Source organism: Linepithema humile, chromosome 1 (assembly GCF_040581485.1).
Source record: "Linepithema humile isolate Giens D197 chromosome 1, Lhum_UNIL_v1.0, whole genome shotgun sequence".
Taxonomy (NCBI): Eukaryota; Metazoa; Arthropoda; class Insecta; order Hymenoptera; family Formicidae; genus Linepithema; species Linepithema humile.
The window spans coordinates 1,539,741-1,553,372 of NC_090128.1; the positions used below are offsets into that span (position 1 = coordinate 1,539,741).

The 13,632-nt window shown below is 33.4% G+C and overlaps 1 protein-coding gene across 13 annotated transcripts in view; it reads right to left on the reverse strand.

Annotated features, from left to right (window-relative positions):
• Positions 1-13,632, reverse strand: part of ome (dipeptidyl peptidase 4 omega) — a 304,004-nt gene that overhangs the window by 203,393 nt on the left and 86,979 nt on the right. The gene's annotated exons all lie outside the window — the stretch shown is intronic.

The following is a 13,632-nucleotide window of genomic DNA, read 5'->3' on the forward strand; positions in this document are numbered from 1 at the left end:
AGTTAGGTGAGTCTGGCGTCAGACTACTAAAAACTCTCTACGAACTACAGCAAAGAAACTAGAGAAAAAGAATGGCAAATAATGTAATTTCAAAGTAAGCACAAAGAAGCTTATATCGATGTGTTGATCGTATTTATTTTCCAATGTAAAACTCTTTAGAAAGTTTAACAAATTTATTTTGTTTCAAATAAATCATCAATATAGATTCTTTTATATCTTCAATTTATACGTAATATCTACTGCAATAAAGTAATCGGATCATACAACGGGTATTGTTGTGAAATAAAGTTGACTCTTTAAACTCTCTTATTTCGTTACAATAAAAACACTATTTGCCATCAAGAGCATTTAGTTTTATACTGATTGTGAATTCGAATCATACGTATCAAGTTTGCCGCGCATTTCGACATTTTCGTCAGATAGAGTGGTCCAATGACTGACAAAGTATCATACGTATCTAAAAGGCGATCACGCCCGATTTCCATCAAGCGACTACACATGGCGCACAACACAATTGTTTTTTCAGCAGTCAGGATTTTGCCCGCTTTCCCTCGGATTTTTGCACGGTTTATCGAACATCAGCGAGGTGGCGAGATTCCAGCTTTTTAACCCTGTCGGCCGAAAATCGATGATTTTTTTTTTTATTTCTTTCATTTATTTCTTTTAGCATGAAATCAACTATATTCTAAAACTTAGCTGCACGTTTGATCAAATTTATGTTAAAACAGTTTCAACATATAATTTAACAGATAAAATATACTCACTATAATAATTATTATTCATTATTTCCTATATTGGTGGCATAAAAGTGTAAAAATATTTATTGTGTACGAGTAATGTTGAATAAAAAATAGCGAGAGATCTCGGAAGATTATCGGATGGCTGGTATCAGCGAAAGTGTCGTAAAACCACATAAATTTTGAGTAGCATGCAATAGAGAGTGAACAAGTCTCGGAAATGCAATTTGTGCTCGAGAATATTTTCGAGTAACACGAACAAACTATGAGCGTACTAGTAGAAAGCGCCTACGACCTACTTCGATCCATCAATATTCTATAAATTGAGAAACTTGGCAGCGAGAAAAGACTCATCGATCCATTGCAATTCGGTCGATTTGGAAGCATCTCCGATCTCTGCGTGAAAACCTTCTCGTACTGTGAAAATATTTTCGAAGCGTTCCATTTGTCGCAACAATCGGCAACATCTCCTTTGAAATAACGACATGACGTATTTCATCTCGTGTGATAAAATCCAAGTTTAATATTTCTTTAACTTTGTTCCGTCTATCTTGTACTAAAAATATATTAAACGATAATCTTACATTATTTTAGACTCTCCCTAATATATTTCTACACAAGATATTTATAAAAATATTAAATTGTATTATTTTTTGCATTTTAAACGTAGCAATTTTTATTAAAAGTGAATATTCGCAGTTAAGAACAATACTTGTTGGCTAACGAAACTAAAACTTCAATCCCTTATTTCTCGGACTTATGAAAATTTTATATATCTCATGAATAATCAATCGAATCGCACAGCAACTGTCGTGTGAAGCGATTGTCGTGCACGTGGACTGAAAGCTGCAGCAGCGATCACAGTCCGCGGCGCCAAGTTTCGCGGACAGAAGCCGGATACAATTCCCATCCTCACCCGGACAATGTAACGCGACGATATCGCGGTGTCTATATTCTCGGTATTACTAGATAGGCGGATTTACATGACCAAAGGATGCCGGAGAGAGAGACTGTTATTGCCGGTTGCAGTTCTCCATCGTAGTTTAGCAATTGCGATGTTCGCCAAGCGTGCAATACTGTACGACGCACCTCGGTTTCCTTCCGTTATTGCGTCGCCCGTGTAACGCCCGTGTTGCGATATCACCGTGAGATGGACATTTTTGCGTGCAGCGAAGAACAGATTGTTACATGTCGATGCGAAATAAGAAACAAAGAAAGACGTAAAACATGCTCATACAACATGCGAACTTTTATCCTTTCAGATCTAATCAACCCATCGCAATAGACATATCTTTAGTTCATTAGCGTTATGGAAATATATTTCGCACTAATAAGTAAGAATTTATCATCTTTTTATTCTATTTGTAAAAAAGAGAACAAGAACCAGATCTGTAATAAAAATTAGATCTGTAATAAATTAGAAAAATAACAATTTATGCAAGTAATAAGAAAACAGCACACTGCAAGGAACAATTAAAATAAAAAACCAATACTTTTGACAAATAAATTGTTGAGTTAATACATTCTGCATATAAAATAATTTACTTTAAATTGAATCATTTGACATTATTTCTAATTTTTAAATAAAATAAATTTGTTAAATTGTTAAATAAATTGTTAAATAAATAAATTTTTCTTATAAACAGCCATTTAAGTCTGAAAGAGATTGAACATTTTTGCAATGGTGAACAGCAATAAGAATCTGCTCGAACAATTGTCTCGCGAGTTTTACGGGTATAAAGTCTTGTTGATTATAAGCGAACAAGCAACATAGCGGTTACATTGTCATATTTTTCCAGAGTTTTTAAACGCGCACGCTGCTATGAGTTTTCAATTTATGGAAATACGATGCGAAAGAAACCTAATACTATTATGGCCACTTACTGGGCACAATTGCTACCGAATTGCTATAAATGGAATTTCTTGCATTATTTTGTTATTTATGTAACGCAATAAAAATAGCTGTTTATATATAATAAAAATCAAGAATAAAATAATATCCGATTTCACAAATTCTCTTCCTTCTTTTACATCTTTATGTAATAGTTTGTGATTTTATTGACCAGAAATGATAAATTTAAAATATCTGAAAACATTCATACTCTCTCTCTCTTCTTCTCTCTTTCTTACTTTTATTTACGTATGATTGCATATATAATTTCTATTATTATCGAAAAGATAAAATTTAAAATATAAGCATAATAAGATGCATAAAATTGTGCATTCAATTTTATTGGTCATAATAGTTTTACTGGTCATAATGAACATCTCACTTTTCCTCTATTAATGTGACAATTATTAATTTTTATGTAGTTAATGGAAGAAAAAGTAGTGCGCCGTAAAAATTATTATCATCACTTTTTAAAGCACGTATAGCTCTAAAACGTTAAAAACCATCTCTCGATGAGATATAGTGGGTACTGTTTCATCGTTCAATCGAGAGGCAATGTTGAGTCATTCATTGAAGCGTTTCACGTCTATATAGTTGATAGAATATATAACAATTGTATACTTCACGCGTTTCAAAGGCTCATAAAAACTGTACGTTCAAAAGAAATCGTAACGCTCATACATAGCGTCGACTTTTTAATGTTATTTTATTGCAAACTTTCAACAAAATTACATTTTAATGTACATTTTATTCTTCTAAACTGCAATGTTTTTGTTTTATATATTACAAATTTAAAACATCAAATATGCACAACCCAAAAGCACATTTTTAATTAAAAAAAATTTTAATACGAATAAGTAAACTTGCATCTGTTCGTCATTTTGCTAATGTAACATAATGCACATGATAAAACCAATATATTAAACTCAAATGAAAGCATATTATATTTTTCACCAGTCTATGCAATTTATATTTCACTTGTCGTGATAAATTAAAGCATCAATTAACGTTGCTGATTCAAATGAGAGATTGTATTCGCTCATTTACCATGCAAAATCATCTGGGATCGAAACAATTGTTTTCAATTAATTATTATTATTATCGCATAATTGCGAATATAGTGAAATAAAGAGTGAGCATAAAGTGCGACACATTTACACACGTAATGACTCCCCCCCATTAAAAACTTCATACGAATTATTCATCCACCACGCTCAAACAGCCTGCTAGGTGTACTAGAAATTCTTGCAGCCTTCCGCTAGAATTTGTTTAATTTGGAATTTTCGCAGCGCAAGCAACGTCCTATATACTTTTATTTTGTCGATTTTATTTGTTTCCCAGCAAAGATAATAATAGTTAACGTATAAAATTTTTTTTTAAAAAGTTACCAAAAAATTAAAAATTTTTAAGCAATTTTAAATATTATACACTATTAAAATATTATATTATTAAAATTCAGAATATTATTAAAATACTATTCCCCAAATATTCATTTCAGTGAGATATAAAATATACAAAACAGTTTTTTTAAACAAATTTTCTATGTTTATGAGATCAAAACTTTCACTTTTCGTTTATTTTGTACACGAAACATCATGTGCGCATAAATGAAACGTATGGAAATTTATTTTGGAAACGAAGTAAGCTTGACCTCTTTAAAGCCCATCTATGCCACGTAAACCCTACCGTAATCCGATACACATGATTGTAAGATTACTCAGTCAGAGGCTCTTACGCGCAAGGAATACGTAAGCGGTTTACCTTACTAGCATGCCGAGACTCATGCTGTAATGCTGCCTGCACTATTCTTAAAGTGATAAATCGGTTAATACACTGCAGCAGTGAATTTCGTGATATGACGTTTCACATATTGTTCGTTCCATTAACTCGCCAGCATAATCGTAAAAAAATAATTTACAGTAAAAATTAATCGAATAACTCGTATAAAAAGACAATATTTAACACAAGTGCTTTTAACAGAATAATACCGTACCTTGCATTGATCGATTCGTTATAAACGATAATACGCGTATATCGCGAAATACGAGATATGCGCCGGAGAAAAATGCTTCTCTTCGCGAGCTGCCACAGCAAAACAAAATTGCTACGTACTTAAAATTACGTTTGCGGCCATTACTCGCGGAATAAACATTTACGCTTAAAATAAAATTTTTTTACGACTAACATGGGAAAGGAAGAATTAAAATGATTAATGAGTCGGGTATTGCAGCAATTCGACTCGAAGTGCGCGTTAATTTCATTTATCAAATTATTTCCACGTTATTCTTCATCTATATGAAATAATTATAATGACGTTATAAGATTCCTAAATATTACATATTAGAAACAATCATAGATGATTCGAAAGCAATTGGTATAAAATAAGATTTCATTGTTATCAGATACTGAAATTTTCGTCTTATTCTTAAGCGTACGCAACATTTATGAGCAAAATTCAGAGGCGGCAAAGTCCACCTGTCTTTAATTAAAATGAGAGACATTAAACGCACAACGTGTGCAAGACGGTTAAGTGAAGGTCTGGAGCAGCAATTTTAATTTGCACTCGTGTAAGCGCAAAGAAAACTGGCCGAAAAATAAAGGAGCAGTTGAGAAGGGGGATCTCAGCTGTTCTTGCGCTGCTTCATCGTGTATGCACTAGAAACTGAATAGTTCGTTATGCGTAATACACACTCCTTGTTGCGGCGTGCTGCTTTTTACGCGCCGTAAAAAGGGGTATAAACAGCTAAAGATGTTTCTACTTTCCTAGCTCCAGTTGCATATGTACGGCATAAGAATGCTATCTTCAGGAGGCAATGTTCAAACCAGAGAAAGAAAATAAATCTTTTTCTGGAATACGAAAACATTTTGTTTTTTTACTGTTCATTTTATTTATTGATTTATTATATCCCTTATTTTCAAGTCGGATAATAAGATTTAATAGTAACGAGATAGCGTTATACATTGCTATCATTATATTTTCAATACATGAATCACGTTATACGATATTATGAGACTTGCATAAAATTGTTGAAAATTGATAGAAATATAATTATCATTGTTCTATTTAAACAAAAAAAAAAATATATATTTTAATCGCACAATAAATATTATATTTTTAATAACATAAATTCCGGAAAAATTGGTTTTAATCATTAACTTCATTGATCTTTGAAAATTTCTCAATACTGTGCTCGCATAACATCACTTTGTGGACGTATCGCAACTGGAAAAAGGAGGAAACTACTTTACAACATGTCGAACCCTCGTGAATCTCGTATTTATTTCGCGGAAGTTTGCACGCAGCAACGTCACTTCCCTTACCCGTTCTCGTCCCGGAATCCTTTTTACGCTCAAAGTTTTTCTTGCTTGGCACGGTATGCGATACGATCGGAATAAGAAAGAGGTCTAGTAAAAACCGTCGAACGTTTTATAACTCGCTGCAAGACAAACGATATAGTCACGGTGTACAGCGTGCACAGTTATCGACACGCGAAGAAATATGGAAAACTGCTTTAGAAAAACGTATTGATCCTCCTATCATAATAAACGCTAGTCATTTTTGTATTTCATGATAAATTATAGATTGAAATGTCTATCTTTATACCTAATATATTCCGTTGCCATATTTTCAAATGCTAAATGTATTCTAATTTGCTACACTTCAAAGTGCGTAGATAGGATCATCACTATTGTATTTCGCTAAAAAATTCCTCGTGTTTTTATTATTTAAAAGCTCATTAAACTTGATTTATGATTTAATAATACGCATCCTCGTTAACGAGTAAAAAAAAAAGTAAAATATTGTTGTAAAATTCAAGGCTTCTTTAAAACGCTCATTTTGCTTCTAACTCCGCTGGATTACACTGCACGCTGATCGTATGCTACCTGCTGTATCTTTACAAGCCATTTTCCGACGTAAATAACTATAAGTCGACGAATATAGATAGATAAGTGTGCCATAAGCAAAACTGGATTTCGCGTGCGCTTGCAATTTCTCTCTTTCCTGCCTTTTGATGCATCGCTGCAAAAAAATCAGGCATAACCGCACAAGCGTAACGCCACTTTACGGTTGAGTATTAAATATTTATGGCATGTCGGAATACGGACTTATAGGAAAAATATAGTTATTGGCAGAGGTGGAAAGTTTACAACGAGATAATTCCGCAAAGCGGCTTATATGGTAATACTTTAACTCAGCGAGAGGAGAACGTTCTAATTATTCAATTTTTGCCATGCACACCTAGTTTGCGTAAACTTATTAACTTGCAGTAATCTAATTATAAAGTGTAAACTCTAAAGAGAGAGAGAGAGAGAGAGAGAAAAGTAAATTTTTAACTAAATTTTCAAATTTTATTTCAACGTTTACTTTTATTCTAATTGTAATGCAATTTAAAAATTAATTTTCTCTCTGTAAATATTTAATATAAAAATTTTTCATTAAAAAGTAGTGTTTCCGGATACAGAAACTCGTACACATGAAACACCTTTCAACATTGTAAATGTTTAGCATACTCCGACAAGAAGCTCGTATTTAATTAAGAACGTAAATTGAAATACCACGAATGTACGTTCGTTTTTCATTGCGCTTTCGAGAATAGAATCAGCGTAACGTTCGCAATACATTTCGACGCCAGTTCTTTTCACAAAAGCGCGGCGCACTTTAAGGATGCTCGTTTGTCTCTTGCAAAGTACTGAAGCTGCTCTTTGTATTTCGTTTGCATAGACGCGGAAGCAAAACGACACAGAAGGACGCGGAGGAGTCTACGTCATTATTTATATCGCCGGCGCACTAGGAATCTGGAGGACTGAACAAATACACAAGCGATATACCCCCACTGGCTAAGACCCAATGGACATGCATGCCAATTTCATAATGCGTATTATTCGTGGAACCGCGCACTGGCATGTGTTACTACAAATGCTCAGGACAATACAAATGTCTAGCCACAAAAGAAAGAAGGTCTCTAAATTGTATGACGGCGACGGCAATATATTAACGAATTTATCCAGCTAGACAGACATAATATTTCTTTATACCGGCATAATATCTTTTTCAACAATCTATCATAGTTAAAATAGTGCTGCTGAAATTTTTATTACGGTTTTCTTTTAAATCGACTCTTTTTACAATGAATAAAAATAAATGAACGTTAAATTCTTCGTTTCTTAAATTCTTAAATTAATTCGAAAAAAAAATTAATAAAATTACATTGACAATATTTTAAATAATGCCTTAAATGATTACTAATATTTTCCAATTTTTGAGTGAAATTTTATAATCTGTTCATCACGTAAGAGTTTTAAGCTAGAAACTTACGCGTCTCACTTGACTTTTATAACGATTTCTAAAGAATACTATTGAGCAAACAGAAAAGACAAGTTTGTCCATTACGAGAACTACAGAATGTGAAATTGTGAATGGCTTTCAGTGGACTAACACCCCGCAGTGGCTAGATATCGCTTACTTTGAATCTCTAGTAGTGTACTCCGAGAAAGGCTCCTCATGAAAAGATGTCCTGGCTTTTATCTCCTCGAAGGCAAGCGTAAACAACCGAACAACCATCATAGCGTGTATCTGCATCGTCCGCATTATGTATCGAATGTACATAGCTACATGCTTACATTGTATACGCGCCTTAAGCAGTATACTGGCGAGTATACGGACGTGGTAGCAGTCGGGCTGTATCAACACGAAAATCCGAGCGTTCTGTCGATATTTGCTAATACTTCGCACGACCGCTTTGTCAGCATCCACTGACATATATATGCATAATAATTGTTATAATATTATGCTCAGAGTAATCTAAAAAATTCTAATAAGATTAACTATACGAGCAGCTGATCTACAAATTGTTTCGCTTTTGTAAAATTCCTTGTTGCGAAATAGTGCAAGAAGTAATTTCCATTTCAGCAAATTAATATTGTGTACGGAATTCTGCAAAGCTAAAATAGATTAAGAGAATTTTAATACGGATGTATCGTATTGTTATTTAAAGGAACCAAATATGAAACGTGATGTACAACATAAAATAATTTCATTTAAAAAATGGCGAGAGAAGAAATAATCGCAAAATATAACGTTATTTTTAATACATTTTTGAGCATGTTTTTTTAAGTATACATACAAAACCCTCCATCAACGCGCTCTTAGAAATATTTAACTTACCGCGTTAGCCGCAGGAAAATCAAAACCAAACCCATTTATAAAGTCAGTTGTTCAACAATTCAACGCATAGTTAATAGCAGGAATTTTAATCAAGCCAACAACATGCGGTGATGCTCCGTGCAATTACATAACTATGGAATGAAATGAAAGCGCATTCGTTACAGGTACATTCGGTCTTCGCATTTCATATACCACGCACCGCGACCAAATTTCCGTCTCGTAATTTCGGTGCGTGATGCGCACCGTATTGCAAATTGCCCCGCGTCGTCGTCGGATCTGCGTTTCGAATAATCGACGATAATGCTTTTCGTTCGTTTGACGGAGTTGTACGCGCTCCAGCGCAACGCACGGGTTCCAAATTGCCCTTGCCGCATAATGCGCTTATCACCGAGAAATTGATCGAATCAAAATGCAAATTCAATGAATTATTCAGTAACGTCGACAACGATTCGTCGTATAAATATATACGGCAAATCATCGCGGACGAACCGCGGCTTGCAAACCGGCGAACATTTTCACGGAAAACTAATTACGTCGCACTACATCAATTGTAATAATTGTTTTATCCACATAATGACCACAGGTGACAAATGCGACTTTATTTCATAAGTAAAATATTATTCGTTTTTTGGCTTAAATTTAACGTAAAAAACTATAACCATTAAATAAAATAAATAGTACTCGTCTTTCCATGCAAAAATGATTTTAAGTTTAAAAGAAAATTGAGTATTTCTGCTTCGGATAATTTTTAAAGTACATTAATATCAAGGGAGCTGAATTGTCAATGAAGCACTGTTAACAGTATTCCTACTTAATAACCATCATCGTCTAAATAAAATAGTAAAACAGTTATAAATCAATAATGACTGTTTCCACTTGTTAAACATACAATCGCGATTTATCAATTCCTGCGTTAGCATCATTATATCATTATAATGTAAATTCATAAAAAATTATCACAACTTCAAAGAAATTTTAATTTTTTTATAATTGTACATTACAAGGAAAATCTCACAATCAAATAAAATATCTCAATATAGCTACAAATAGCAAAATTATATTTTGCAAATTTTCATGCGCCTGTCTCCTCATATTCTATACCTACACAAGAGAGCTTTAAATCACCAAACAACCTCAAGAAGCGTACTGAAATCGTCTTTCCACTGCTATTTTTCTCTCTATTGTGCCCACGCCGAATGTCCATTTGCCAGCGAGCTTTCATATGTCCTTTTACGGTTATTTCGAAATGTCGCCGAGCTAACTCGTGATTTACGGCGTACATTTCGCCTGTATAATCCCGCATAATCTAGCCGGATACGTGCAAACGTCAACCAAATTCGCTCTCCCTGACGACACGGTCGAATTATTACTATCTTCGCGCCTCGCGAGTCAAAATTAATTAAGCATATAATGCACGTTGCCGCGTAGTAGATGAGCGCGAGAACCGCGTGTCCGTCCAGCGAACGGTGAAGTCGCAAATTACTTAGGAGTACAACGAAACTGCTTGACATGTGATAAGCACAGTGTTATGAATAATTGAATGTTCACAAATATCACAGAGCTAAACTATTAGAAAAATATAATATTTAAATTTATTTTTAAAATTTAACAGATATTAAACATACACTGTCCAAAACAAAATGTAAGAGCGCAAATTGTACCTAATAGAAATTATTAAAAAAGACGTGAAGCAAACAATTTATTGAATAAAAATTTTTTTAGTTATTAATTTTATAGAAACGTGTTAACGTGTCACAAAAATTTTTTTAATTGTGCACGTAAAATCGAAAACTATTAGGTCGCAAATTTATTGCATAATAAAATTATAATTTTATTATTATATTTCTTTTTTCATAATATTAATAATAACTTATATAATAATGCAATTTATCGCCAATTTCCGAATCACCGAATCTCGTAAATTATAATTTTTACATGGATAATAATATTCACTTTTAATTACTACAAAATGTACAAGTACAGTAATAATGTTCCAGGAAATATCGAGGAAACTTTAGCGTATTTCGAGTTAACGCTTTACATCCGAGTTAAATTGATTATAACATTAACCTAATGCTACGGAATGGATCAATACTCCCAGAAAACAAGTACATAGTTAAATTATACAAGCCTCCACCAAGTTCGTACTCGAGTTGCCCGTCTTTCGATGTATGCATACTGCCGCGGTAGTATCTTTTATCTTTTATCTTTCGCAAAGAAGAACAGCTTAATCCGCGCAGCGCCCCACTTTTTCTTCCTCGCGGAAGATAGGAAAAATCGTGATACTATCGCGAGTTAGGTACAACACAGATACGATAAGCCTGAATATGTTTAACGTGACACAAGAAACATTGGGAAGAAAAGAAATAAGGAACGAAGAAAAATGGCTGTACCTGACTAACTAAAAATGTAGATAAAGAAGAGAAAATATCAGAAAAAGATAATATGTAACAAAAAATACATTTGTGTCGATATTCTTCCAATACGATTTGTTTAATCGACAAAATTTTAAAACCATCGCTGACTTAGAATTTCATTACCATTCGTTCAAGCTTATGCAAACTCCAATCTATTTGCACATCTCTAACAATAGACAAGGAAAAACGGTTCATAAAATGAACTGGCTCTCAAATTTTTCGTACGTGAATTGCTCTCGTTGTTTGCCTTATTGATTAAATTCTGAGAATTTATCGGTCCATTCGCATGCAATCGAGACAAAAGAGTCCGCGAAAACAAAGCAGGCACTCACGATTTAAATGGCGAGTCACATTCGTAATCTCAGAAGAGCGCTTGTAAGACTATACGCGCACAAAATACAGCTTTTCCGCTTTTAACTCGCTGACTCTAATCAATGTAATCTCTCGAAGATGCAATAAATGCATATAGATCATAAAAATATGTAGCAGTTTAAATGTTCAAAAGATTCTGTCTTAAGTCTTTGCATTAAAATACAATATCAAATATTGCCGTAATATCAATATCAAACAAGATTTTCCATCACAAAAATCCTTCAATGTTTAATTATCTTGAATTCTAAAATTTAAAACTTTAAAACATAGATTTTTACTTTTTTTCAAAAATGAGAATTAAAAGACAAAATCGAAAAAACAAAGAAAGTAATTGAAATTGTAATATTTTATGGGTGACAATATATATAGTTTTGGTCTAAGTTAATCATCAATTTAAATAAAATGTAATGCTCCTAATAATTCATTTAATAAAAAGCTATTTTTTTAAGAAGATCGTATAATTTTAAATAAGAGAGACTTCTAAAAAGAGTATCAACACTAATTTCATTAATTTTCCAGATTTATATTTAATAATATAATTGATTTTTTTTATATTAAATTAAATGATTATAAGAGATATAAGGCTCGTATGATAAATATCAAATTAATATGTATTAAAAGGCTTCTCAAGCCATCGCGTTGTTAGTGCGAAAATTATTATTATAGAAACTTAATTTGTCTACTAGAGACATTATTAAAGTGTACGAAAATTACATACATTGATCTCATTTTCGAGAATCTGAATGTACGAATTAAAGAAAGAAAGGCAGGAAGTTATTTAAAAGAAGGAAAAAACGAGAGAAAAAATATCAGAGCGCGACTGACTAAGCCGGGAATTTTTTAACATATTAATTTAATTAAATACTTTTGAAAATTTTTGATATGATTAAATGCGTTTTTTTCAGCTATTTAACACAACGCTCTTGACAGGCATAAAAAAAAAAGAATTCAGCATTAATTCCGTTGAATTTGCAGCACCGATTACATGCGCCGGCGAGTATGAATGCGCTTTTACCGTGCGATCTGACTGAATAACTCACACTGACCGATCAATAGCCAAAAGCGGAAAATCTGCTTCTTTCGTGTATGCGTGGTCCGACGCTTTGCTGACTTTGCGAGCCCAATAAAAAGTCACCCAGAAAATGAAAAGAACCGCGTATCGCGCAAATTATTACAGACACAAAGACCGGTGTTACGTTTTGTGCACGCAAGCGGCGCAATAGTTTGCAAAAACATAAGTGATAAAAGTGTGTACCGCGAAAACCGGATACAGACGAGCTGCGTCCACGTTAATTCGAATTTATTCTTCATTTTGTCGGCGACGTTAACGTATGCAGTCGCCGTTTATTTTCTCATTCATTCCGGCGCGTTCCCAAGCTGCTTTAGCGCCTTCTTTCCACAAGACCGCGTTTCTCATCCATCAAACCGAGATTAGCACGACGATGGTGTTTGCAAGCACGAGCTTGATTTCTTCACGACCGCTGATTACTTTGATATTGACGGTTTAAGCACCGGAGGGATGTTTACAGACGCGTCTGTATAGTAGACGAAATTGGAGCAACAGCTGGAGAGAATTTCGCACATAAAAGGAAACTTGGAATTCCAAGGCAAGATTAGATTTGAATTTTTATGAATGAAAATGTACGCCAAAATTTTGAAAAATGAAAACAAATGTACCGCATAAATTTGTATCAATATCCTACTCGACACTGTTATATTGTAAAATTGCGATCTACATTGAAAAATTAAAGTATTGCAAAATTAAATATATTATACACAAATCATCAAATAATTTGTGTCTCTCGATGCTAAATTTTATTTCTGGGTAATAATTGTGCATTATTAATTCACACAATTTTAATTTTGTAAAAAAGAATATTATATAATTAAGATAACACCGCAAAAGGAAAGACGCGGGGTCAAGAAAAAAAACTGTAACTCTGTCGTGGTTTTACCACGACGGCTTAAAAATATATGAATATTCACACTTCGCATTTAGAGCAACATGACCGGAGACCTGGCCGAAAGCGAGTGTATCATGTATAAGGT